This window comes from Tursiops truncatus, chromosome X (assembly GCF_011762595.2).
Source record: "Tursiops truncatus isolate mTurTru1 chromosome X, mTurTru1.mat.Y, whole genome shotgun sequence".
Taxonomy (NCBI): domain Eukaryota; kingdom Metazoa; phylum Chordata; class Mammalia; order Artiodactyla; family Delphinidae; genus Tursiops; species Tursiops truncatus.
In genome coordinates, this window is record NC_047055.1 from 43,321,748 (window position 1) to 43,346,984 (window position 25,237).

The 25,237-nt window shown below is 37.3% G+C and overlaps 1 pseudogene; it reads right to left on the minus strand.

The window, feature by feature from the left end:
- Window positions 1-14,030: 14,030 nt before the first annotated feature.
- LOC101333686 (sodium/potassium-transporting ATPase subunit beta-3 pseudogene) lies at window positions 14,031-22,487 on the minus strand (annotated as a pseudogene).
- Between the last annotated feature and the right edge of the window lie 2,750 nt (window positions 22,488-25,237).

Consider the following 25,237-nt stretch of genomic DNA (forward strand, 5'->3'; position numbering starts at 1 on the left):
TTCAATAAGTGGTGCTGGAGCTTGCCTGGTGGCACAGTGGTTAAGAATCCGCCTTTTAATGCAGGGGACACGGGTTCGAGCCCTGGTCCGGGAAGATCCCACATGCTGCGGAGCAACTAAACCCGTGTGCCACAACTACTGAGCCTGCACTCTAGAGCCCTCAAGCCACAACTACTGAAGCCCGCGTGCCTAGAGCCCGTGCTCCTCAACAAAAGAAGCCACTGCAATGAGAAGCCCGCACACCACAACGAAGAGTAGCCCCTGCTCGCCACAATTAGAGAAAGCCCACGCACAGCAACGCAGACCCAACACAGCCAAAAATAAATTAATTAATTAACTAATTTTTTTAAAAAGTGGTGCTGGAAAAACTGGACAGCTACATGTAAAAGAATGAAATTAGAACATTCTCTAACACCATATACAAAAATAAACTCAAAATGGATTAAAGACCTAAATGTAAGACTGGATACTATAAAACTCCTAGAGGAAAACATAAGCAGAACACTCTTTGACATAAATCACAGCAATATTTTTTTGGATCCGTCTCCTAAAGTAAGTCTTGATTTCCAATATTCATTCGCTCTAAAAGCAAATCATAATTTTTTACCACTGAATTTGAATTTCAGACAAAATGGATCATATAAGTTATCAAAATTGGCTCAAGAAGTAGAAAACCTGAATAGACCAATGAAGGTGATAGCCTGTTCAATAACCAACGAAGGTGATAGCCTGTTCAATAACCAATGAAGGTGATAGCCTGTTCCACATTGCCTCCTTCAGAGGAACCATTGCCTCTTTCCACGTTCCTAGCTAAAAGTAAAAGCTTTACTTTTTAAACTTTTCCACTAAAAATACAAGCCAAAGTTGTAAGATTTCTAGCAGAAAACATAGAGGAACATATTCATTACCTTGGAGTAGGCAAAGATGTCTTGGACAGGATACAAGAAGCATTAATAATAAAAGAGAAAGGTAGACTTTATCAAAATATAAATTTTCTGTTCATCTGTACACATTATTAACAAAATGAATATGCAAGCCACAGACTTGGAAAAAATTATATATGCAGTTCATATATCTGACAAAGGACTTTTATCCAGCATATGTAAAGACATACAAATGAACAATCAAAAGGAGAACCCAACGTAAAATTGGGCACAAACTTAAATGGACACTTCACAAAAGAAGATACCCAATCCTCAACATCTTTAGTAATCAGGGAAATGCAAATTGAAACCACAATGAGATATCACCACGCACCCACTAGAACGGCTAAAGCCAAAGACTAACAACACCAAATGTTGGTGAGAATGGAGAAACCAGAACTCTAATATATTGCCATTAGGGGTGTAAAATGGTACAAGCACTTTGGAGAACTTTTCTGCAGTTTCTTACAAAGTTTAATGTTCACTTACCCTACAAACCAACAGTTTCACTTCTGAGTATTTAGTAAAGAAAAATGAAAACATATGTCCACGCAAAGACTTGCACATGAATGTTTATATTAGCTTAATTCATAATAGGCTAAAACAGAAAATGACAGGAGAAAGGATAAACAAATTGTTGTATGTATATACAATAGAATACCACTCAGTAATAAAAAGTAATGAAATACCGATACATGCAACAAGATGGATAAATCTGAAAAGCAGTATGCTGAATGAAAGAAGCCAGACACAAAGGAGTACTATAGCATTCCATTTATATGAAACAGAGAACAAACAAAACTAATCTGTGATGATAAAGATGAGAAAGTGGTTGTCTGGGAGATAGAGGGGAATTAACTGGAAAGAGGTACAAGGGATCTTTCTGGCGTGATGGAAATATTCTGTATCTTGGTTTGTGTGGTAGTTACATGGTTATACACAATTGTTAAAACTCTAAAAACTGAACATTTAAGATACGTGTGATATATTGCATATAAACTATACCTCAGTACACACCAATTTCTTCCCCAGAGAGGGTTGCCTTATTAGTTTGGGTATAGCACAACAGACCTTTTTCTATGAATTAAGTACACATATGTGTACCTACAGAAATACTGTTGGGGGGCATCATATTGTACATATGTTTCAAAACTTGATGGGTTTTGCTCATCAATGTATCTTGGAGCTCTTTACATGTCAGTAAATGTGGATCTTTTTAACTGTTGTATTGTATTCCATAGTGTGGCTATAGCATGGTTATTTACCTATTCCTCTACTGATGGACATTTATGTTTTCTTTAATTTTGAATAATATTAAACAATACTACAAAACTTATCTTTGAAAATTTTGCCAATTGGAAAACTGAGAAGTGGTATAGCAGTGTTGTAGATTACATTTTGCTTTTAAGTAGTGAGGTTGTGCATTTGTTCACATGTGTGTTGGACATACATAGCTCTATGAATTGCCTGCTCACATCCTTTTTCTATTTTTCTGTTGTATTATCTTTATCTTATTGTCTTTGCAGAAGAGCTGTATTTAGTGTGGATAGAACTTGTTTCTCTCTTTATTATGTTACAAATATTTTCTCCCACTTTGTAGCTTGTTTTGATATTGTTTATGTTGTCTTTCCACGTACTGAAGGTTTTCAATTTTGATGTGATCAAATGAACTGTTTTTTTCATTTATGGAATTTTTAATTTTAAAATTAATAATTACATAGTTATTGACTATATTCCCCACACTGTACATTTCATAACTGTGACTCATTTATTTTGCACCTGGAAGTTTTTACCTCTTAATCTCCCTGACCTACTTTCCTCCACCCACCCTCCTTTCTTCTGGCAACAACCTCTGTATCTATAACTTTGTTTCTGTTTTCTTATGTTTGTTCATTTGTTTAGTTTTTCAGATTCTACATGTAAGTGAAATCATACAGTACTTGTTTTTCTCTGACTTATTTCACTTAGCATAATACCCTCTAGGTCCATCCATGTTGTCACAAATGGCAAGATTTCATTCTTTTTAATGACTGAGTAATATTCCATCATATATATATATATATATATATATATATATATATATATATATATGCCACATCTTCTTTTTTCCATTCATCACTTAGGTTACTTCCATATCTTGGCTACTATAACTAATGCTGCAATGAACATAGGGGTGCATATGTCTTTTACTGTTTTTGTTTTCTTTGGATAAATACCCAGGAGTGGAATTGCTGGATCATATGATAGTTCTACTTTTAATTTTTTGAGGAACCTCCATAATATTTTCCATAGTGGCTGCACCAATTTACAATCCTACCAACAGTGCATGAGGGTTACCTTTCCTCCACATCCTCCTCAACACTTGGTATTTCCTGTCTTTTTGATAATAACCATCCTAATGAGTATAAGGTGATATCTCATTGTGGTTTCGATTGCATTTCCCTGATGATTAGTGATGGTGAGCACCATTTAATGTGCCCGTTGGTCATCTGTATGTCTTCTTTGGGAAAAGAATGCATATTCAAATCCTCTGCCCATTTTTTAATCGAGTTGTATGTTTGATGTTGAGTTGTAGGGGTTCTTTGTAAATTTTGGATATGAACACCTTGTCTACATACCATTTGCAAATATCTTCTCCCATTCAGTAGGTGGCCTTTTTGTATTGTTGATTGTTTCCTTTGCTCTGCGAAAGCTTTTTCATTTGATTTGGTCCCATTTGTTTATTTTTGCTTTTGTTTCCCTTGCCTGAAGAGACATATCCATAAAAATATTACTAATATGGATGTCAAAGAGCTTACTGCCTATGTTTTCTTCTAGAAGTTTTATGGTTTCAGATCTTATATTTAAGTCTTTTAATCCATTTTGAATTTATTTTTGTGTGTGGTGTGAGAGAGTCATTTATGGATTTTTTTCCTCCCCAGCTAAAGTTTATGAAAAATAGTATAATACTATTATGTTTTAAAAATCCATTTGGAACTTAATAACTGGCATGAGATAATTCTCTGATATTTTTTTTTCCAAATGGATATCCAACTTCCCAAAAGCATCTATTGAAGAACCTATCCTTCCTCCCACTGTTTTGAAGTAGAACTTTTACCATATATTTAATGCCCATATGTACTTGGATCTATAAGAGGGTATATTGGTTAAAGGCAAGAATCTTATTGTACATACTATTCTGTGCTGTTTTTCCTCAAATTAATTTATAAATTTAGTACTATCCAGTCAAACCAGTTCTTTTTTAAAATAACACCTGAAGTAACAGTTTGAACTGAAACAGAATTTCTTAAATTTTCTAAAGCTGCTGGACTGAGCAAAACTAAGACTGAGCAAAACTAAGGCAGAGCATTCTTGGGAGAAATCAGTTGCACTAGAGGAAGGGAATTAAGCATTTGCCTACCTTTCCAGTAAGATCTATATTTCAAGTAACCAAATAGCCCTGTTAATGAAGGAAAACACTTTCTTTCAGATTAGAAGAACATTAACTAATAAGCATATAAGAATGATAGGTTTCAAAAATCATCATTTTGTGATCCCCAATGAAATAATTGATTTAGGCAAGGATTATCAATACATGCCTAAATCATCAGATGCCAGTCATAAGGGGAAAAACATAACTTTAGAAAATAGGAATTATATCATCACCAGCTTAACCCAGTTTAATTGAGTTTTTTCCCCTAGCTGCTTGAGATAGATGTTTTGATGGTTTATTTCCAGCCTTTATTAATTTCACAGGTTTGTTTGCTCAGGTTTATCAAAGTAAAATTTACACACAGTAAAATTCAGTTATTTTAGATGTAAAGTTTTATGAGTTTTGACAAATGTATGCAGTCATGTAACTACCATCACAATCAAGATATAGAATATTTTCATCACCCTAAAAATTTCCTTTGTGCCCTTTATAGCCAATTCTCTCTCCCCAACCTCAGCCTCTGGAAACCACTGATCTGATTTCTGTTCTTGCAGTTTTGCTTTCTTCAGAAAGCCATATAAGTGAAATAAGCCTTTTGTGTCTGAGTTTCTAAGATAGTGCTTTTGAGCTTTATATATGTTTTTACTTGTATTAATAGTTCAGTCTTTTCTATGGCTTAGCATTGCACTGTATATATGTAGCACAATCTGTTTTCCATTCACCAGTTGATGAACGTTTGAGTTGCTTCCAAGTTGAGCCCATTACCAATGAAGCTGCTATAAATGTTTTCATACAAATCTTTGTTTACTCCTCCCTGGGTATATACTTAGGAGTGGGATCATTGATTTTCTATTAAAAAACTGTTTTACCAAAGTGACTGTGCAATTTTACATTCCCACCAGAATTATGTGACAGTTCCAGTTGCTCAAATCCTCACCTGTACTCGGTTTTGTCATTTTGTAACTGAACAAAATTTGGGTCCACTCACCTGCATGCAGTAAAGTCAATCTACTCACTCCCAATTGTGGTGAAGGAAAGTGCAGCGTTTATTGCAAGATGCCAAGCAAGGAATCGAGGTAGCTAATGCTCAAAAGACCCAAACTCCCCGATGTATTTCAGGGAAAGATTTTTAAAGACAGGGTGAGGAAGAGGGTTGCAGGATGCACGATCAGCTCGTGGACATTCTTCTTATTGGTTGGTGATGAGGTAATCAGGAGTCAACATCATCAGCCTTCTGGTTCCCACCGATCTGGGGTCTACATGCTTGCAGGCAGTATGCAGTTTTCTCCCACCTGGTAGGGGTTTCAATATCTGCAAAACAGCTCAAAGGTTGTGGCTCAGAATATTATCTACATTCCTTGAGGAGGAACTAAAGGTCCTTGACTTTGTGTAATGGCTAAACTATTATTATTTTGTCTTGTTTGACTGTTTTCCTTTGTTTCTGAAGTTTCTCACTTTTCTGATTACATTTATTCTTTGGAACTTGGGGAAGGCCTAGGAGGCTAAAGTTTTTCTACAAACAAGATATGGAGGTGTGGGGCATGTCCTGGGGAGGCCCCATAGGGTCCTGCTCCATTACAATTTTTTAAAGTCATTGTAATAGGTATGGCTATTCTAATTTTTTGCCCACAATTTTAAATTGGGTTGTTTTTTCTTATTATTGACATGTAAGAGTTCTTTATATATTCTGGATACAAGCCAGAATTATATTAGCTATGTTGACTTGAAAATATTTTATCCCAGTCTATGATTTGGCTTTTCATTTTCTTAACAGCCTCTTACAAACAGCAGTAATTTTTAATTTTGATAAATCCAATTTATTTTTTCATTATGGTTTGTACTCTTTGTCCTAGAGAAAATTTTTACCTGACCCAAGATTACAAAGGTTTTCTATTACGTTTTCTTCTAGACATTTTATAGTTTTAGCCCTTACATTTAGGTAGATGATACATTTTGAGTTAATTTTTGTGTAAAGTGTGAGGTTTATTTTTTTTTCCATATGGCTTGCCAATTGTTTCAGCATCATTTGTTAAAAAGACTACTCTTTTTCCACTAAATTACCTTGGCACCTTTGCTAAAAATCAACTGACCACATGTGTGGGTCTGTTTCTGGACTCTTTATTCAGTTTTTTTGATCTATAAACCTATCCTTTCACCAAAACCACATTCTTTTGATGACTATACTTAAGTCTCAAAATCAGGTAGTGTGAGACCTCCAATTTTGTTCTTTTTCTAAGCTGTTTTGGCTATCCTAGGCCCTTTGTTTTTTCTGTATAAATTTTTAAATCAGCTTGTCAATTTCTAATCCAAGAAAAGGTCTCCTGAGATTTTGCACCCCACAAATTCTAATATGTCACAATTTCATTAATGCTCAGTTCAAAATACTTTCTAGTTTCCATTTTTATATCTTCTTTGACACACACATAGGTTATTTAGAAATGTATTACTTAATTTCAAAACATGTAACAATTCCCAATTTATTTTTAATTGATTTCTAGCTTAATTTCACAATGGTCAGAGAACATATTTTGTGTTATTTCAATCTTTAGAGTTTGTCAGGACTTTTTTTATGTCCTTCACATAGTCAGATTTTGTAGATGTTCCATCCGTACCTAGAAAGAAAGTGTATTCTGCTGTATTAGAGTATGGGGTTCTATATTTGTTGATTATGTTAAGATTATTAATTGTGCTATTCAAATATTTTGTATTCTTATTGATTTTTGTCTGATTTTATACTGAGAGAAGTCTGTTCAAAATCTCCCATGACAATTCTGCCATGGAACTATACAATAACGATAATGAACAAATTGAAACTGTATGCAACCACATGGATGAATCTCACAAATATAAAGTTGAGTGAAAAGAAGGCAGACACAACATAGCATGGAGTGGATGATTCTATTTAGATAAAATTCAAAAACAGGCAAAACTACTCTATGTTTTTAGAAGTCTGAATAATGGTTATTCTTGGTAGGGAGAGAGGGTTTAGTGACTAGAGGGGGATAACATTGGGGCTTCCGGGGTGCTGGTAATGTTCTCTTTCCTGATCTGGGTTCTGGCCACACAAATATCTTCATTTTGTGAAAATTTATCAAGGTGTACATTTATGGTTTGTGCACTTTTCTGTCTGTTACATCTCCTAAAGCTTACTTTAAAAAAAAATAGTCAACCTCACCAGTGATTAAATTCTGCAAATTCAAACAACAGTGAAATATTATGTTTTCTCACCAGAATTATAATTCTCTGTATTTGTATACAGGTAGACAAATGAATACTCCTTTGCATAATTGTCTGGAGTATAAACTAGTACAATTTTTTGAATGAATATGTGTATTAGAAAGTTTTTAAAATGTGTATACCTTTGAACCCAAGAATTTAATTTCTGGAACAGCATCCCAAAGAAATGAGAAAACAAATGCCCAAACATGTATTCATAAAGATGCTCATTGCAGAGTTATTTATAATTCTATGATTCTAAACAACTTGAATATCCAGTAGGGGATAGGTTAAAGAAATCATGATACTTTCATATAATAGAGTACAGTGTAGTCTTTAAAAACTATAACAGAACTAAAATTTTTCAATGGAAATATATTTATGATATACATTATTTTTAAGTAAAAATAAGTAACAAGATGATATGTATATTATGGGTTTTTTATTCAAATACATATGTATATACACATATATACAAACATACAGGGAAAATTCTAGATGGATATATATACATATAAAATAAAATGTTAACAACGTGAAATGTCCCTTTTTGTCTTTACTGATACTCCTTGCTTTAAAATCTACTTTATCTGATGTTGCCATGGCTACATCAGATTTCTTTTGTTAATATTTGCATGGTATATCTTTTTCCATCCTTTTACTTTCAAACTTCTGTGGCTTCGTATTGAAGGTGAATCTTTTCTAAGCAACAAATAGTTATTTTTTTAATCCAGTCTGACAAGTTTTGTCTTTTGATTGGAATGTTTAGGCTGTTCACCTGTAAATTTGTGGTATATTTGGGCTTAAATCTACCATCTTACTATTTGATTTCTACCATATTTGTTCTGCCTGTTCTATATTGTTCTTTCTCTTTTCTCTTGCCCTTTTTTGGATTGCTTAATATTTTTAAATTCTATTTTCCTTCTCTATTACCTTGTTAATTATACATTTTTTACTATTATTTCAGTGGTCACCCTAGAGATTATGAAATGTGTCCTAGGCATTATTAAACTCTAATACAAATAATTTTACCACACTGTCTGACATAAAGTGCTCCTAAAATATTTGATCCCTTACCTGCATTCCCCACTTCCATCTGTGATTTCGAAGCCTGTGCTTTTCTGTCTATATATCACTGCGTTGGAAACCTAATGATGTCAGTCCTACACTTCAGCCCTTTAACACAAGGTAGGGGTTTTTATCTCCCTTTCCTCATCTCATCAAAAGAAGTTGAACTGGCACCCACATGCATGTGTCACTTCCAAGCAACTATAACATAGTCAATCTTGATCCCTGGAATTCCATCATCTAAAAGGGTAAATGTGGTAAAATTGGGAAGTTGTGCATGTCAAGTCAGGGTAAGAACCCAGACTGGATTCAGGAAACCTGGAAATGTTTTTACCCCATCTCGACCTATCTTCATTTATAGGTCACTTGATATTCTTGGCTCTACCACTAGATGTCAGCAAATCCTAGAAAGGGATGGGTTGTTCAGGGTGTAGGATTCAGGGTGTTTATTCCTATTCTCTTTCTGTTTTAATGTATTTTCCAAATGTTCTACAAAAGAAAAAGAGGTATCACTTAAATTCTAGGAAAAAATATAATTAATATTACCCATATCAGGCACTTACTAGCACCATATCCATTCCTCTTTGTTATAGAGCAAAATAATACAGTTTATTATCACTACCAAGCTATCAGTGGGTATCTTACTTCTGTAAATCAAGTATCTTTCCCAAAGACAAGGCTGGTTCTCACTCTCCCCAAGACTCAGTTTCCACAACTTTAAAATGAGGATAACAATTCTCCCCCAAAGTGTTGATCAAAGTATGTAATGCCACCATGTAGGTGCGAGAGCCAAGGTCTGTGCAAATCGATCCCCACCCAGTTCAAGAGATACACAGCAAACACAGGAGTAATGTAGGGAGTAGCCCACAGTGCAGGTTGCCCAGAACACAGAGCACTTGGGAGACAAAACTGGAAACGTAGTCTGGATCCATGGGGTAGAGAATGCAAGCTGGGGAAAGGAGTTTGAAGTTCTCTTGGTAGGTAGTGGATTGCTTCTGAGAGCGTTTGTGTAATTATATCAGGGTCTACTTTAGGGAAACTACTATGGGCAGCTGTGTGTAAAGTGGCCTGGAGAGAGGCAGGTGGAAGGTTTGGGAAGCCATTACAGTGGTATGATACTTGGGGGCTTAAACCACCTGCTTTTTCCAGGGGGCCTTCTCTACAGTGTGGACAGTCAGCAGACCTTGATGAAAACTGGGGGTGGGGGAAGGGGCGGGGCAAGAGAGAGGTTGATAGATCTATGAATAACGCATATATGAAACTAAATAGATATCCTTTTAGTCTTTTTATATTAAAAAAATCTTTCAAGCACAATTTCAAGCACATATACAATAAGTATATGTACTGCTTAACAAGCAACTTTAAAAATAACATTTTGTTTACTCTAAAAAAATGGCTTTTCATTAGAAAAGAGAAAAATATGAAGACAGATGCTGCCTAGGGATCAGAATCAGAGCTGCAATTCTGAAGGTCTCGGTACCAGAGGCTTTGCAAGTGGAGGAGAGAATGGAGAAGGGACTTGGCCTTGGCCTCACAGCCAGGTCTTTGCAGAATTTACCACCCGCTGGCAGCAATCTCTCTGAATATAAGACATTCAGCGGTCTCTAAGCCCTAAAACTAGACATCAACCTCCTGCCTGAGTTGAAGAGAAAGCTGCATGTGTGAAGACATTTGAGACATAGAAACAGACACATACACAGATACACTGTCAAATCAATTGCTTTAACCTACTCTTTTCTCAACAAACAAGTATATTGTGAACACATTTCCAAAACATAACATATGAGTACATAATTTTCATCAGTTGGGTCACATATTTTTGCTCTTTAGTAATTTTTATCTTAATAAATTGTCCTGAGTATAAATTTCAAACAAGGCAAATATGTATATGTGTAAATTGAAATTATCCTATAATCCCATCTGCCTGACCCTCAGTCCTTTTTTGTTAATATTTATTTATTTATTTAGCTGTGTCGGGTCTTAGTTGTGGTGGCATGTGGGATCTAGTTCCCTGACCAGAGATCAAACCCAGACCCCTGCATTGGGAGCGCGGATTTTTAGCCACTGGACCACCAGGGAAGTCCTGACCGTCAGTCCTTGACCCAAAGATATTCACTGAAAATAGACAGATGTCTATTCTTCAGGTGTGTTTCTCTCTATGTAATTTATTAATGTATAATTACATATAATCGGATATTTACATAAAATATACTAAAATGCACATATTCTTCAAAATTATAATCATGTTATACATATAATTCTGCAACTTGCTTATTTCACTAATATGACTTCTATTATTTGCTAATGTTTATTAGCCACAAATATTGGTCCTCTAGTGAATTTTCTGTTGACATCATTGACCTGTTGGTTAGTAAGTCTGCCTAACATAGCAGAAATATAAACCCCATGGAGTTTGCAAATATTTTCTCTCTACTTTTCACATAACTTTTCTTTTTTCCTGCCATACAAAGTATTTTACATTTTTCAATATTATTGACTAAAGTTATACAGTTATATATAAAATTATTCAAAATAAAGTTTATTTTTAAAATAAATAGAAGTCGCACCCATTAGGATGGTTATTATATTTTTTAAAGCAGAAAATAACAAGTGTTGGTGAGAATGTGGAGATATTAGAATTTTGTGCATTGCTGGTGGGAGTGTAAAATGGTACAGCTGCTGTGACAAACAGTATGGAGTTTCCTCAAAAAATTAAAAATAGAATTACAATATGATCTAGCAATCCCACTTATAGGTATATACCCAAAAGTAGTGAAAGCAGGGATTCAAACAAATATTTGTGCACCAATATTCATAGCAGTATTATTCACACTGATAAGACTTTCTCCTTCACCAAATTTTAGTTGGGTTCCTCTGAACCTTTTTCTCAACTAGGTCTCAACCTTTGGACTCTTGTGTTCATCCTTGCATAGCCCAATTTTGACAAAAATCCTGCTAAGTCTACTTAGCAAGAACCCCCACTCCCAATATCTGATCACCATGGCCTGCCTTCAGCAAGAACCCTGGTCAGGTTGGTTTAACCAGAATCCCTCCCCTGCTTCAATTTTCCATCCACTGACTCCCCACTCTGCTCCTAGGCTATGAACCTGTATTTGCCCATGATGTACTCAGAACTGAGCTCAGTTATAATCTGAGGTTTCTTTACTCTTATTACAATAGTTCCTGTATAAAATCTGTTCTTAATACTTTAACTACTATACAGCTCTGGTTTTCTTTAATAGCAGAAGCCAAAAGATGGAAACAACCCAAATGTCCACCAATGGATGACTATCATACAGTGGAATATTATTCAGCCTTAAAAAGAAATGGAAAAAAAAAAAGAAATGAAATTCTGATACATGCCAAATGAAAGAAGACACACACACACACACACACACACACACACACACACACACACCCTAAATACTGTATGATTACACTTACATGAGGCACCTGGAGTAGTCAAATTCATAGAGACAGAAAGTAGAATAGTGGTTACCAGGGGCTGATGGAACAGGAAATTAATGTTTAATGAGCATGGAACAAGATGAAAAGAGTTCTGGAGATGGACGGTGGTGATGGTTGTACAACAATTTGAATGCACTGTACCACTGAACTGTGCACTTTAAAAAGATTATAATGGTAAATATTATGTATATTTATAAATAAATAAATAATACAGTCCATTGTAATAGAAATTGAGCAATACCCTGGGGAGCATCCAGTGTCAGCCCCTAGAGAGATTAGAGCACTCAGAGCCCAGGCAGCTTCAAGACACAAAGGACAAAGCTTTAGAGTAAATTCAAGGCTTCACTATTTCTCTCTCTTAACCCAGCCCACACTCAAGTACAAGGATTACGCATGCACGTGCATGAATACTAGGAAGCGTGGTTCACTGGAGCCATCTCTTTTTTTCACAATTTATATACATATTTTCCCTTTACTTCTTTTCATTCACTTGGATACTTAATCTATCCATATGTTCTAACTTAGTAATCTCAATTACAGACTTAAGGAATGGGACTCTATCAAGAGTCACTGTCAAATCTCGCTTTATTTTGAAAATGGATGACCTAAGTAAGTGGTTCTTTCTCATGTTCATGGCCCTTTAATATGTCTTCTTCCTAGGTTCTGTGTGCTGGACTAGTGGATATATATTGCTTCACCTCTACAGACATCATAAGCTAGAGGGGAAGAGGGTGGGGGACTGGACGAAATAGGTGAAGGGGATTAAGAGGTACAAACTTGTAGCTATAAAATAAATAAGCCACCTGGATGTAATGTACACATAGGGAATATATTCAATAATATTGTTATAAGTTTGTATGGTGACTGATGGTAACTGGACTTATTATGGTGATCACTTCATAATGTATAAACTATTGAATCACTATGTTGTACACCTGAAACTAATATAACATTATATGTTAATTATAACTCAATTAAAAAAACACAGGTTTGCTTTTTGAAAAATAACTTAGACTGAAAGAAACAATCATATCAAGTCCGTAGAAAGAGATGACACACAGAATCAAAATGATGATCTTTTTATAGCTGTTCTCATCTCAGGGCTCATTTTTAAATAGGTTCTTAACAATTTATATTTTTTATTAGGGTTCACAGTCTGCTAAATAAAAGCAGTAATAAGATATTTCATAAAGTATCATACAATTTAAATCTTATGAACTTAATTTCATAAAAAATTAGGTGCATATTCATACTGGCTACCCTAAAAATGCTGTTTCATCTATGGCCTAAAATAATGTATAAGAGATTTAGTTCCACCACTAAAAACAATCCCATCACTACATTTTTTGTATGTTTTACAACAAAAAGTTTGTGCTCTTAATCAAAAAGATCCACAGACTAATTCAACATGTAAAAAATAATTTTACACAAACACCAAGAAAACCTTTCAAACTCACTTTTATTTTCCTTTTTCTTCCTCACAGAACTTCTCCATACATCACATTTCTTGCAGCTATAAAGTCACTTGATGTTGGTCAGGTACCATTTTATGCCTAAACTTTGCTGGCATGAAAATATGGCACTTAACCAGTGTTAAATCTATAAAATATTTATATAGGGCAGCACACTAAGGTTTATACACTTGGCACTTAAACCACATCAAAATAGGACAAGACCCCCATTCTACATGTTTCAAATCAAGTGTTCACAGTCCCTATCTGGTGACTGTCCACTGATTCAAAAGGCAGCAGAGGCAACAGGCAGTTACTTCAAAGGACATTGAACACTATGATCTAGAAGCACCTTATGATGTTACCCCAGTGTCATGTACCACCCTACCTTTGTCCAGGGTGGTCTCATAATTCTAGAATGGCAGGTCCAGCTGATACAAAATAAAGACAGACAACATAACATTTAGTCTGTGGAGATATCCTAATTCATTACTATGCACACACTGTGATTTTGAACACAACTCGTCCTAAAAACTTGTCAAGAACATCCTGGTGTTTTCGGTTGGGTAATCCATCTACCTTTCACTTGACTGTTACTTCTTTTACGGTACTGCAGGATCAAAGGTGACCTAGATGTCAACTAATGGCAGTAGATACCTCACATGCAGTTTTTTCTCATAATATGGAAAATATTTTATTCCTATAATTCCATTGGGAGGATAAGTTGATAGAGTAGCTGTGCTTTCATCCTTCGAAATACATTCTATAGTTGATTCTCCTTAAGGATTTAATTCAATTACTCTGTTTTCACATGAATACAAGGCTTTCCTCTGGTATAACCAAACTCAGGATCATCCACACCACCGCATGCTTGAAGTAAGACAGTAAAAAACTGACATGCAACATAAATTGGACTTCTGTGTTCAAAAGGCACTTCATCGGGACAGACTGTGAGATTCTTCTGTTCTTCTAAGTCATATGGCTTTAGGTCTTCAATGTACCCTTTATAGGAATCTGGATCAGACAGATTGAATGAATATTGCAACGCAGTCACTGACTTTGGAAAAACCATAAGTCCTGGACTATCTGGTCACGATATTCTGGAACCTCATGGTTCAGATTCTGAAACATAGCCCACATTGTGAATGAGAAGAGTGCAGCCAGGAACCCATAAAAGCCTGGGTAAAAGGGCAAGATCAAACCTTTGTTTAAGGGTCTTTTCACTGTTCAAATACAAGTGCGTTTTCGTGTATGGTGCGCTTGTGTGATTAACCCCCTGTTGTACATTCAGTGTACAGTACACACTCAATACTCCCACTCTTTCCGACTGGTTGGGGTGGCAGCGTGAGTCACAAGACAGCTGCAGGGGTGGAAATTTCCTCTTCCTGGGAGTGGAGCAGGGTCTGGCTTCGCTGAACCGCTCGGCACCTCCGCCAGAGTCTCTCCATACAAAGGCGCGCTGAGTATAAATAAGGCCCCGGGGGCGCTTGGGCCGCAGGCTCCGGGCTCCAGGAAGGGGTCCCCGGCTTCCCGGCGCCGCTCAGGAAGGGAGGCTCCTGCTCATTGGAGCCGTCTTAGAGGCTGCTTACCACGGCATCATTTGTCCATCTCTCTATACTGGTTGCTGAGAATGCTTTCATATATCATGAGAATTAGCCCTAATTTGCAAATATTTACTCTAACCATTTCAGACAAGCTTTGCTGGGATGTTATTGCTTTTGTTATTTGCCATAGGGCGTTTTAAATTTTTTCAGTAATAGAATCATTTACAAGTAATACAGCTCACTATAAAAAATGATCAAAAAGTAATATCCTGGCCACCATCGACTGCACAGGGAGATGAGAGCATTCAGAGCTCTGGTAGTTTCGGGACACAGTGAGAAAGCTTTATTGTAATTCCAGGTTTCACTACTGAGCAGGCATTTACAAGACAGTGTCCCTGATTTACTTCACCTCTCCTAACTTCCCATAGCCTGGTCTGAATTAGGGATTTAATAAGAAGTAACCTGAATAGCTCTTAAGATCAAGGGAGATTTTTGGGAGCCTGGTGCTTAATCCCTCAACCACAGGGCTCCCCAGGGCGGGAGACGTGATGAAATCACAATGCCACATGAACAGTCCTGTGGACCAGTGACTGGTCCCCTCACACTTTAGGAGAGTGACGTAGTGTCAGCCACTGTCTGAGTCAATGGCGCAAAGCATGGGCCTGGGCACACTGCACTCTGAATCCCCTTTGCTTTGACCCCAGGCCATGTACCTCCAACAGCCCTCTCAGCTCGCAGTGATTCTCTCTCTAGATCCTCGTAAAAAGTAAATGTCATTTTTGTTTGTTATTCACATCAGTAGTTCTCCAACTGTGGTCCCTGGACCAGCAGCATCAGCATCACCTGGGAACTTGTTGGAAGTGCATATTCTTGGGCCTCACCCAGATGGGGCCCAGTAATTAGTGTTTACACGTCATACAGATGACACAAGACAGTTTGAGAACCACTGCTCTAATCTAGAAATGACTGATAGAGTTTTATATGTTATCACCTCTCTGAGCCTCAGTCTTCTCAGTGGATGTGACGAAATCCCTCACTTTACCACAGTGGTGTGAGGAATAAATGGGAAATCCTTTGCAAATGGTACCTGTTGACTCTTCTGTGTTGTAAGATGAATTACCTCCTGGAGCTAGGAAAAGAATAGAAAATCCTTATACTATTTCCTTTTTAAAAAAAATAAGTGCTGTAACTGATCTAAAAAAAATAAAGTCTTTTAAAAATGTGCTTTCTTTTCCTCCTTACTTTATCTTCCAGGAGACTATAATACAAAATATAGTGAGAAAATCTATTTTTAAACGTCTGGCACACAATAAGACTTCAACAAATATTAGTCCTGGCCTACTCTGATTTCCCTCTCACATAAAAGAGATGAGTTTGATGTAAACTACATAGAATACAGCTATCATAGACAGCATCTGGAAATGTAAACAATAAGTAAAATATACATATATTTGCATAATGTATGAAGCTTTGGTGCCATGTCTTCATTGCGTGAAGGAAGAGTCCTGAGGGAAGAAAATACTCCCACCATGTCCTTTTTTTAAGATTTATTTATTTATTTATTTAATTTTTGGCTGCGTTGGGTCTCCGTTGCTGTATGTGGGCTTTCTTTAGTAGCAGTAAGCAGGGGCTACTCTTCATTGCGGTGCATGGGCTTCTCATTGTGGTGGCTTCTCTTGTTGCGGGCTTCTGTAGTTGTGGCTCGTGGGCTCTAGAGCACAGGCTCAGTAGTTGTGGCACATGGGCTTAGTTGCTCCGTGGCATGTGGGATCTTCCCAGACCAGGGAATGAACCCATGTCCCCTGCATTGGCAGGTGGATTCTTAACCACTGCACCATCAGGGAAGTCCCATCCACCATTTCCTTTTATTCCAGGTGGTTACTTGACCCTATTAGTTTAGCTCAAGTTTGACATTGAAGAGGAATCATTTCTGCCTGATCAGTGTGGCTAGAGGTTTTGCCTGAGCCTCAGGCCTAATGCAAACATTACCAACTTGCCTAGAACACTGTCTGTTACATACCAGCCACTCAGTACACGGGAATGAACGAATGAATGATAGTGACTCCTGGGCTCAGTCTCCGGATGATCACCCATCTCCTCATGTAGAGGGCTGCAATCATGACCTCTGATAAATGGAAAGAAGCAGGTTTTGAGAACCTCTGTATATCAGGTTTTGTTCTAGGTGTTCAAGATACATTAGTGAACAAAACAAAGTGTTAACCCTCCATGTAGCTTACATTCTAAATTCTTAGAATATAGAGGAAGAATCAGACAATACACACTGTAATGTCAGGTAATGATAAGTGCTATGAATGTGCATGTGGATATGAGGCTTAGCAAATAGAATTATTATTCCTCCAGCAGCTTAGAGAAATGGCTGATGCCAATTCTCAGGCATTTAATGTACAGGATAAGTCTAGAATATCTTGTCATATCATTTAGCAAAGAAGCGGTCAAAGATTACTAGGGTAAAAAAATAAAGGAATGCTGAGGTCATGTCAAAAGGACACAGGAGATAGCCTGAAGAGTCTTCCACTGGCCTAAGATAGAACTTGAGCATAAAAAAAGACTATACCAAAAAAAAAAGACTATAACAGATTGAAACACATTGAACATGTTTTTTAAACTGTCAAGACAGTTCTCAGAAAAGGATATATAAATGACTCTTAAATATATGAAATAATATTCAACCTTACTCATAAGAGAAGTATAAATTAAAACTAAAATAAGATATAATTTTTCACTTATCAGATTGGCAAAAAGTCAAAGGTTTGACCACATAGTCTTTGGTGAGGCTGTGAACAGACATTCTCATGCTTTGATGGTGGGAATGTAAAATAGTATCACCCCAATGGAGGGGAAGTTGTCGAATCTTGCAAAATTACATAAAGCTTTTTCCCTTTGACCCTGTAATCCCACTTCTAGGAATGTATCCCAAGGATACACTGGCAAAAATAACAGTAAAGCATATGCAGTAGATTATTCACTGCAGTTCTATATGTAATAGCAGAAGGTTAAAAAAAACAAATGTCCATCAATAAAGGACTGTTTGAATCAACTGCAATACATCCACATTAAGGAGTATTATGTAGCTGTAAAAAGAATGAGGAATATATACTCTATATACTACTTTGGAATGATCTCCTGGTATATTGTTAAGGTGAAAAAGACAAGGTGGAGAAAAGCACGTATAGTATGCTACCACTTACCTAAAAAGGGAGAGAGAGGGATGAGGACACAGATGATAGTGATAGAGGATGATGAGAGAGAGAGAGAGAGAGAGAGAGAGAGAGAGAGAGAGAGAGATTCCTGCTATTAAATCAAAATAATGGGCAGACATCTGATCCACTACCATCTTGGGCCCCAGGAGTTCAGGCTATGGGATTGGCAGCAGCAAAGTAGCCCAGCTTTGTGAAGACTCCTAGGCACCCAGGCACGCATCTTCCTCACTGAAGCCACCACCAAGATTTCTAAGAAGAAGGTCAATTCAGCTAAAGAGGCAGTAAAGAAAGAGCCCAAGGGAGATTCACAGGTTGTAGCCAAACCTTTTCCTTCCAAAGTTGAGACTAAGCCAAAAACAAAAGGCAACAAGAAAGAATAAACCTTCAGGAAAAATGTGCAAACAAGAGGGAAAGGAGGAGCAAAAGGGAAATCCACTGGGACTGGGGTGGCTAACCAAGACACTAAAGGCTGCAAAAAAGAAGAAACAAAAAAGGAGAGCATGGCCTCTTATGCAGCAGCAGGACGGAAAGAAGTCAAGTCTGACTGGCATACTTAAACCAAGTCTTACTGGTGGTCCCAGTGCCTCCCTTCTTCAACAATATGGAGGAATGTTTTTTATCAGCTATTTAGAAAATGCAAATTTTTTAGTAGTTCCAGAAACATATTTTTAAGAAGGAAGAAATTCCACCTCATTTAAAAAACATATTTAGATAAGTGTAAATGCTTTGTTTAGGAGATGAAATCATGTGCTGGCTGTTTATTTTTCTGTAAAGCCATAAATTAGTCAGATATTGAATGAAAGGAAGCTTTGACTGTCTTGTGTGTCAACTTAGCATTCCGTAGACTGGAGACGAGGGTAGTGTTTATATCCTGTTATACAAAGCATAACTAAATGGTAATTTAGAGCCACAATCATGCACTTAACATGTCATAAATATTTAAAATTATTTATTCATATGGTTTTATTAATTATCATATCAGAAAGCAAGAAAGCTATCAAAGATGATTGGGGTAGTGTCAAAAGCACTCAGGAACCAACTTGAGAAGGGCTACAATGCCAATTTGAATATCATTAAGAATAATAACTGCAATGAACTTATGAATTGAAACACATCAAAAATGTTAAAAACCCATGAGTAATAATGACTCTGAAAAATATATTCATTGGTCACCTTTGGAGGATGGTGCTAAGGGAATCCAAGCTGTCCCTCAGAGTGATGAAATAGCTTTCGAGAGGAATTTTTCCTTTATAGACATATTGCAACTAGTAAATGAAGGAAGAATTATAGAATTGGAATATCACCATCTTATAAACCCCTAATGAAATAATGAATCTAGGTAATGACTATCAATGACCGCTAATATCACAAAGAAGAGATTCAGCCAGATATTCTGTACCTCTTGATGGAAATACACACAACATTTATGAAATATTACTGCCCCAAAAAATCAATCTTGAATCAGATCAAGGCTCTAGATCTACCAGTTTACAGGAAGTATAAGGAACAAAAGAATACTTTAACCAACACGTCAGAGATGTGATCAGCAAAATCCAAAATGTGAGAAACTTTACAGGATAAACAACCTGTTTTCTTCAACAAATAAATTGAAATAATAATTTAAAAATAAAAACAGAGACAGGGAACCAATGAATTGAGAGACTTAGGAGACATCCACAAAATACAATGTATGGACTTATTTGAATCCCGTTTCAAAGAAACTGTAAAAGGAAAATTAGGCATTCAGGAAAATTAGAACACTAAGTGGAAATATAATGTTAAGAAATATTGTTAATTGTTTTATGAATAATAGTGATTTCTTTAAAGTCCATCCTGTTTGGATGGATTAAATACAATTGACTATAAATTGATAATTATTGAAGTTAGTTGGTGAGAATATGTTAATCTATTACTATCTACTTAGGTAAATATGTTTGAAAAAGTCCATATTAAAAATATAAGAAGCATACATCTACAGCGTCCCTACTATAAATTCATGTCCCTACTAAGAGTTGAACTCAGCATGAACATAAATGCACCATTGGTCTAGTTTGGTAGAAGTGGTTCAGAAAAAGCAATAATGAGGTCAGAAAAAGAAGTATAATTAAATGAATTATGAAGGTCAAACACAGTAAGTCAAAAAAACATAAGCTAAACCCTTCAGCCATCCATAGGCACTCAAGATATTAAGAAGATAAAAGTAATACTAGAGCTTTTCAGATACTCTTGGAATTTTATTTGATTGGAGTCTTACCAGATGCATCTGGTAAGAGAATGATGATAGTGAGTTAGTTCTTCTAAAAAACCAAACTGATCATCTGCAGCCTCCTCTTCTGCCTTCTCTGTCCCAGTAAAAGCTGCCATTGCCTCATCCAACCAGTTGTTCAAGCCAAAAACCTAGGAATCATTGACACGTTCTTCTCCCTCATTCTCCACATCCAATTCTTTACCAAGAGCTGTTAATTTGCAAATACTTCTACTTCTCTCCATCTCTACCCCTACCATCCTAGCAAATGTCACCATAATTCTCATCCAAACAACTGCAATAGCCTCTCAACTCTTTTAGCCATCCCTCCACTCTTGCCCCCTCCGATCAATTCTCAGAAGTGCAGCTAGAATGTTTTCAAAATGTAAATCCTGTCAGGCTCATTTCCCTGCCTAAATCCCTGCTATGTCTTCCCCTGGGTCTTAAGATAAATACCAGAATCCGAAACACAGTATATAAGGCCCTGTGTAATCTGGTCCCTGCTACCTCTCCAGCTTCATCTTCCACCATTTTGCCTCCCACTCTCTGCAGTCCAGTCACACTGACCTTATGTTCTTCAACTGCATCATACTCCCTCGGTGTCAAAGTCTTCATGTATACGGTTACCTCTGCCTGGAACTCTTCCTCACACCCTATTTCTTGACCCCATTCTTCTGGATAACTCCTATTTATCTTTCAGATACCAACTTAGTATCTGTTTCTAGAAGTCCTCTGACCCTAACTCCTCCACTCCCAGATAAAGTAAAGTGTTGACAGAGTACTTCTCCCATCATAGCCCTTATCACACCGTATTACAATTATTTGTTTAATATACTTCTCTCCCAGTACACTTTAAGCTCTATAAGAGAAATAATCAGGTATGACTTGTTCACTATTTTATTTCCAGCATTTAGATCATTGCATGGCACAGTTTACTCAAAAAATAGTTATTAAATGAAAGACAAATAAGTCCCTTGTTGTTTTGAGGATTTCCCTGTTCTGAAGGTGACACAACTGTTTTATTAATGTTTATTAATGAATACTGGTTTAAAAAACACCAGAAGAGTCTAAATGTTACAATACTTTCATGTCCTGATGTTCTGCCTATCCACAGACGGTGAGACATTCTATCAATAAGGCCTGTGCCTAAGAATGAGTTTATACATTATGAGTGCCTGCTGTTTAAGGTCACTTCTCCACCTGTACTCTGCATCCATTCCTGTCCAGTATCTTCAGATACTTTGCCTACATCCTTATCTCTCATTATAGATCATTCTAATAGATCATAGTAGCATCTAAGCCTGCTCTAGTATCAATCATCTTTGAAAAGCCCTCACTTGATCCATATTCCTCTCCACCTACCACTCAATTTCTCAATGGCTCTTGAGAGTAAAATTTTTCTAAAGAATTATCTATTCTCATTGACTCCTCTTCTTAATCTCCCATTCACTCTTCAGTGTACTCTGAAATGGCTTCTCTATCTGAAATGGAATCTCTATCACACCACTGAAACTACTCTTGTGAAGGGCACTGAAGACTTCCATGTGCCAAATCCAGTGGACACATTTCTGTTGTCTTCTTGCTTGATGCCTTAACAGTTGAATTCCTTTTTTGAAACAGTTTCCTCTCTTGAATCCTGGGGTACCACTGTCTACTAATTTTCTTCTTACTCCACTAATCACTCCTTCTCAGTCCCCTTTGCTGGATTCTTCCATATGCTGGGGTTCCTCAGGGATCTTTTCTTGACCCTTTTCTCATTTCCCACTCTATACCCTTTCCCTAAGAGGCATTCTCGTGATTACAATTACAGCCTATGTACTGGTGACTCCCAAGACTATAACTCCAGACCAATCCTCTCTGCTGAGCTTCAGATTCATATACCTGACTGCCTGATGGACATCTCCACTTGATGTTCTTCGAGTACTTCAAATTCGAACATGTCTGATAGCAGAGTCATCATCTTCATTTTAAATGTGCTCCTCTTCTAATGTTAACCTATCTCATGGGCACTACCATCCAATCACTTGCAGAAGCTAGAAAACCAGAGTAATTCTTTTTTTTTTTTTTTTTTTTTTTTTTTTTTTTTTTTTTTTTTTGCGGTACGCGGGCCTCTCACTGTTGTGGCCTCTTCCGTTGCGGAGCACAGGCTCCAGACGCGCAGGCTCAGCGGCCATGGCTCACGGGCCCAGCCGCTCCGCGGCAGGTGGGATCTTCCCGGACCGGGGCATGAACCCGTGTCCCCTGCATCGGCAGGCGGACTCTCAACCACTGCGCCACCAGGGAAGCCCCAGAGTAATTCTTGATTTATTCTTCTCCTCTATCCCTAATCAGCCACGAAATTCTACTATTTCTACAGCATTAATATCTTTTGACTCTTTCCAAGTATCTTTTCCCCATCCCCAGAACCAGAAGCCCTATGAATTAAAAATATTGTGGTACTCTCATTTCTGCTCTAATTCAATAGTACTAAACTCACATGTATGTTAAAATTAAAATAGCTTCTGACAAAGACTCCCTCCTTGACCAAACTTTAATTAGGCTTCGCTGAGCCCTCTTCTTGACTAAGACTCAACCTTGGCCTACCTTTAGCAAAGAATCCTGTTAAGACAGTTTGGCAAGAATATCCCTACGCTTGATGTCTCCTCTTAGTAATTTCTATACACTGACCCCCTCACTCTTCTCATAGACTATAAATCCCCAGCTGTCATTGTGGTATTTGGAGTTGAGTTCAGTCTCTCTCCCTTGCTGCAATAGTCTCTCCCCTGTTGCAATAATCTTGAATGAAGTCTTCCTTACCATTTTAACAAGTGTTATAATAATTTTTCTTTGACATTTCTTCCAAATTTATTGATTATACACTTAATAATTTCATCAGAACTAATTTTTTCTTTTCCTTGGTTCCTCCACCCTTCTGGTGCCCTAAATATCAATATATGCTTAGTCTGCCTACTGGGAAATTTAACACTATTCCCTCCTACACTTTAATTCAGACTATCAACACTTATTGCCAAAGCAACATGTTTCCTATGACCATGCTGAGTTATTTGTATTGCTGTTTCTTCTAATTGGAATCCCTTTGTCTGTCCTCCACATTTGATGGACTAACTTTAGCTTTCCTTCAAATCTCTTCTTAGACATAATTCACTTTGGGAAGCCTTCTCTACCCCAATGGTGTGCTAGAATTAACTTATCCTGACTTTCAAGAGCCTATTATGCACAACTCTATGTTCAGTGACATCAATTTGGTAGCTTGAAACTGGTCATGATGGGAGCATTTCCACCATGAAAATCACCAAACACTAACAAATCAGGGCTTTTATTTTTTTCATAGAACTGATCGTTAAACATTAACCAGCACACCACTGCCCTGCCTCCTCCCCATCCATCCAAAATTTGCGTTAGATGGCTCTGCTATGGGCTCTGATAATAACCCTAACACCCATCACTATGTACTGTAGGTTACTTGTCTGTGTCTCCCTCCATACTGAAATTTTCTTGAGAGTAGAGATACTATATCTCTAGAATCTTAGCCAGTATTTGGTTCATGTAAGTTACTAATTAGTGTTAGTAGTCTTTGACAGATTGTTTATCTGAATGAATGACTAGAATGCATGCTTGTTAAACACTTGCCAACCCTGGGAGAACCATTAGCAGAGATGATGGTTTTTGACTACCATCTTCAGTGATCACTTATTTGCCTGAAAAGCATGGAATCAGAGCAAGGGGACTGAGCTGGATACTTTCCATGGCCTGTGCCATCAAGCTGTGATTTGATGCAGATATTTCATCTACACCACAGGTATATGTTTGTCCTACAGAATGAACCATGCTAACCATGGTCCGGGGATCCCTCACTCTCTTCCCTCTCAAGCAGCAGAGAAGACTGTAGTGTTTGCCTGTCTGATTCACCCTCTTCTTGGCTGCTATTGTTCATCAGCCAGCATTTACGGTTAACATCAAGGGACTACAATAGCATGCAGATCCAGTAATATCTGGCATAGCAGATTTCCAAATCCACTCATATAAGGAGATAGAAATGGTACCATAAGGAGAGTTCTGGTGTAGAGGAGAACCTCTCTAAAATAGCTACAGCCAGAAGCTTGAGAGTTGTAACTCAGCTAGACATCCTTGATCTGTGACTACAAATTCCTGGATAGCTAGAAGCACCCCTGGGGATTCCAAAAATAGTTATGGCAGAGTACTCCATAGTCCTGCTACTCAAAGTATGATCTGAGATCAAACAGCAACAGCACCACCTGAGAGATTGTTAGAAAAGCAGAATCTGGGACTTCCTTGGTGGCACAGTGGTTAAGAATCTGCCTGCCAATGCAGGGGACACAGGTTCGATTCCTGGTCCGGAAAGATATCACGTGCTGCTAAGCCCGTGCGCCACAACTACTGAAGCCCACGTGCCTAGAGCCTGTGCTCCACAGGAAGAGAAGCCACTGCAATGAGAAGCCCGTGCACCGCAAGGAGGAGTAGCTCCCGCTCACCGCAACTAGAGAAAATGCGTGCGCAGCAACAGACCCAACACAGCCAATAAATTAAATAAATAAATTTATAAAAGAAAGAAAAGTAGAATCTTAGGCTCCACTCTGGATCTATTGGATTAGAGTCTGCATTTTCAGCAGATTCCTCCAGGTGATCTGAATGCATATTTAAGTTTGAAAGGCACTGATCTACAGAACA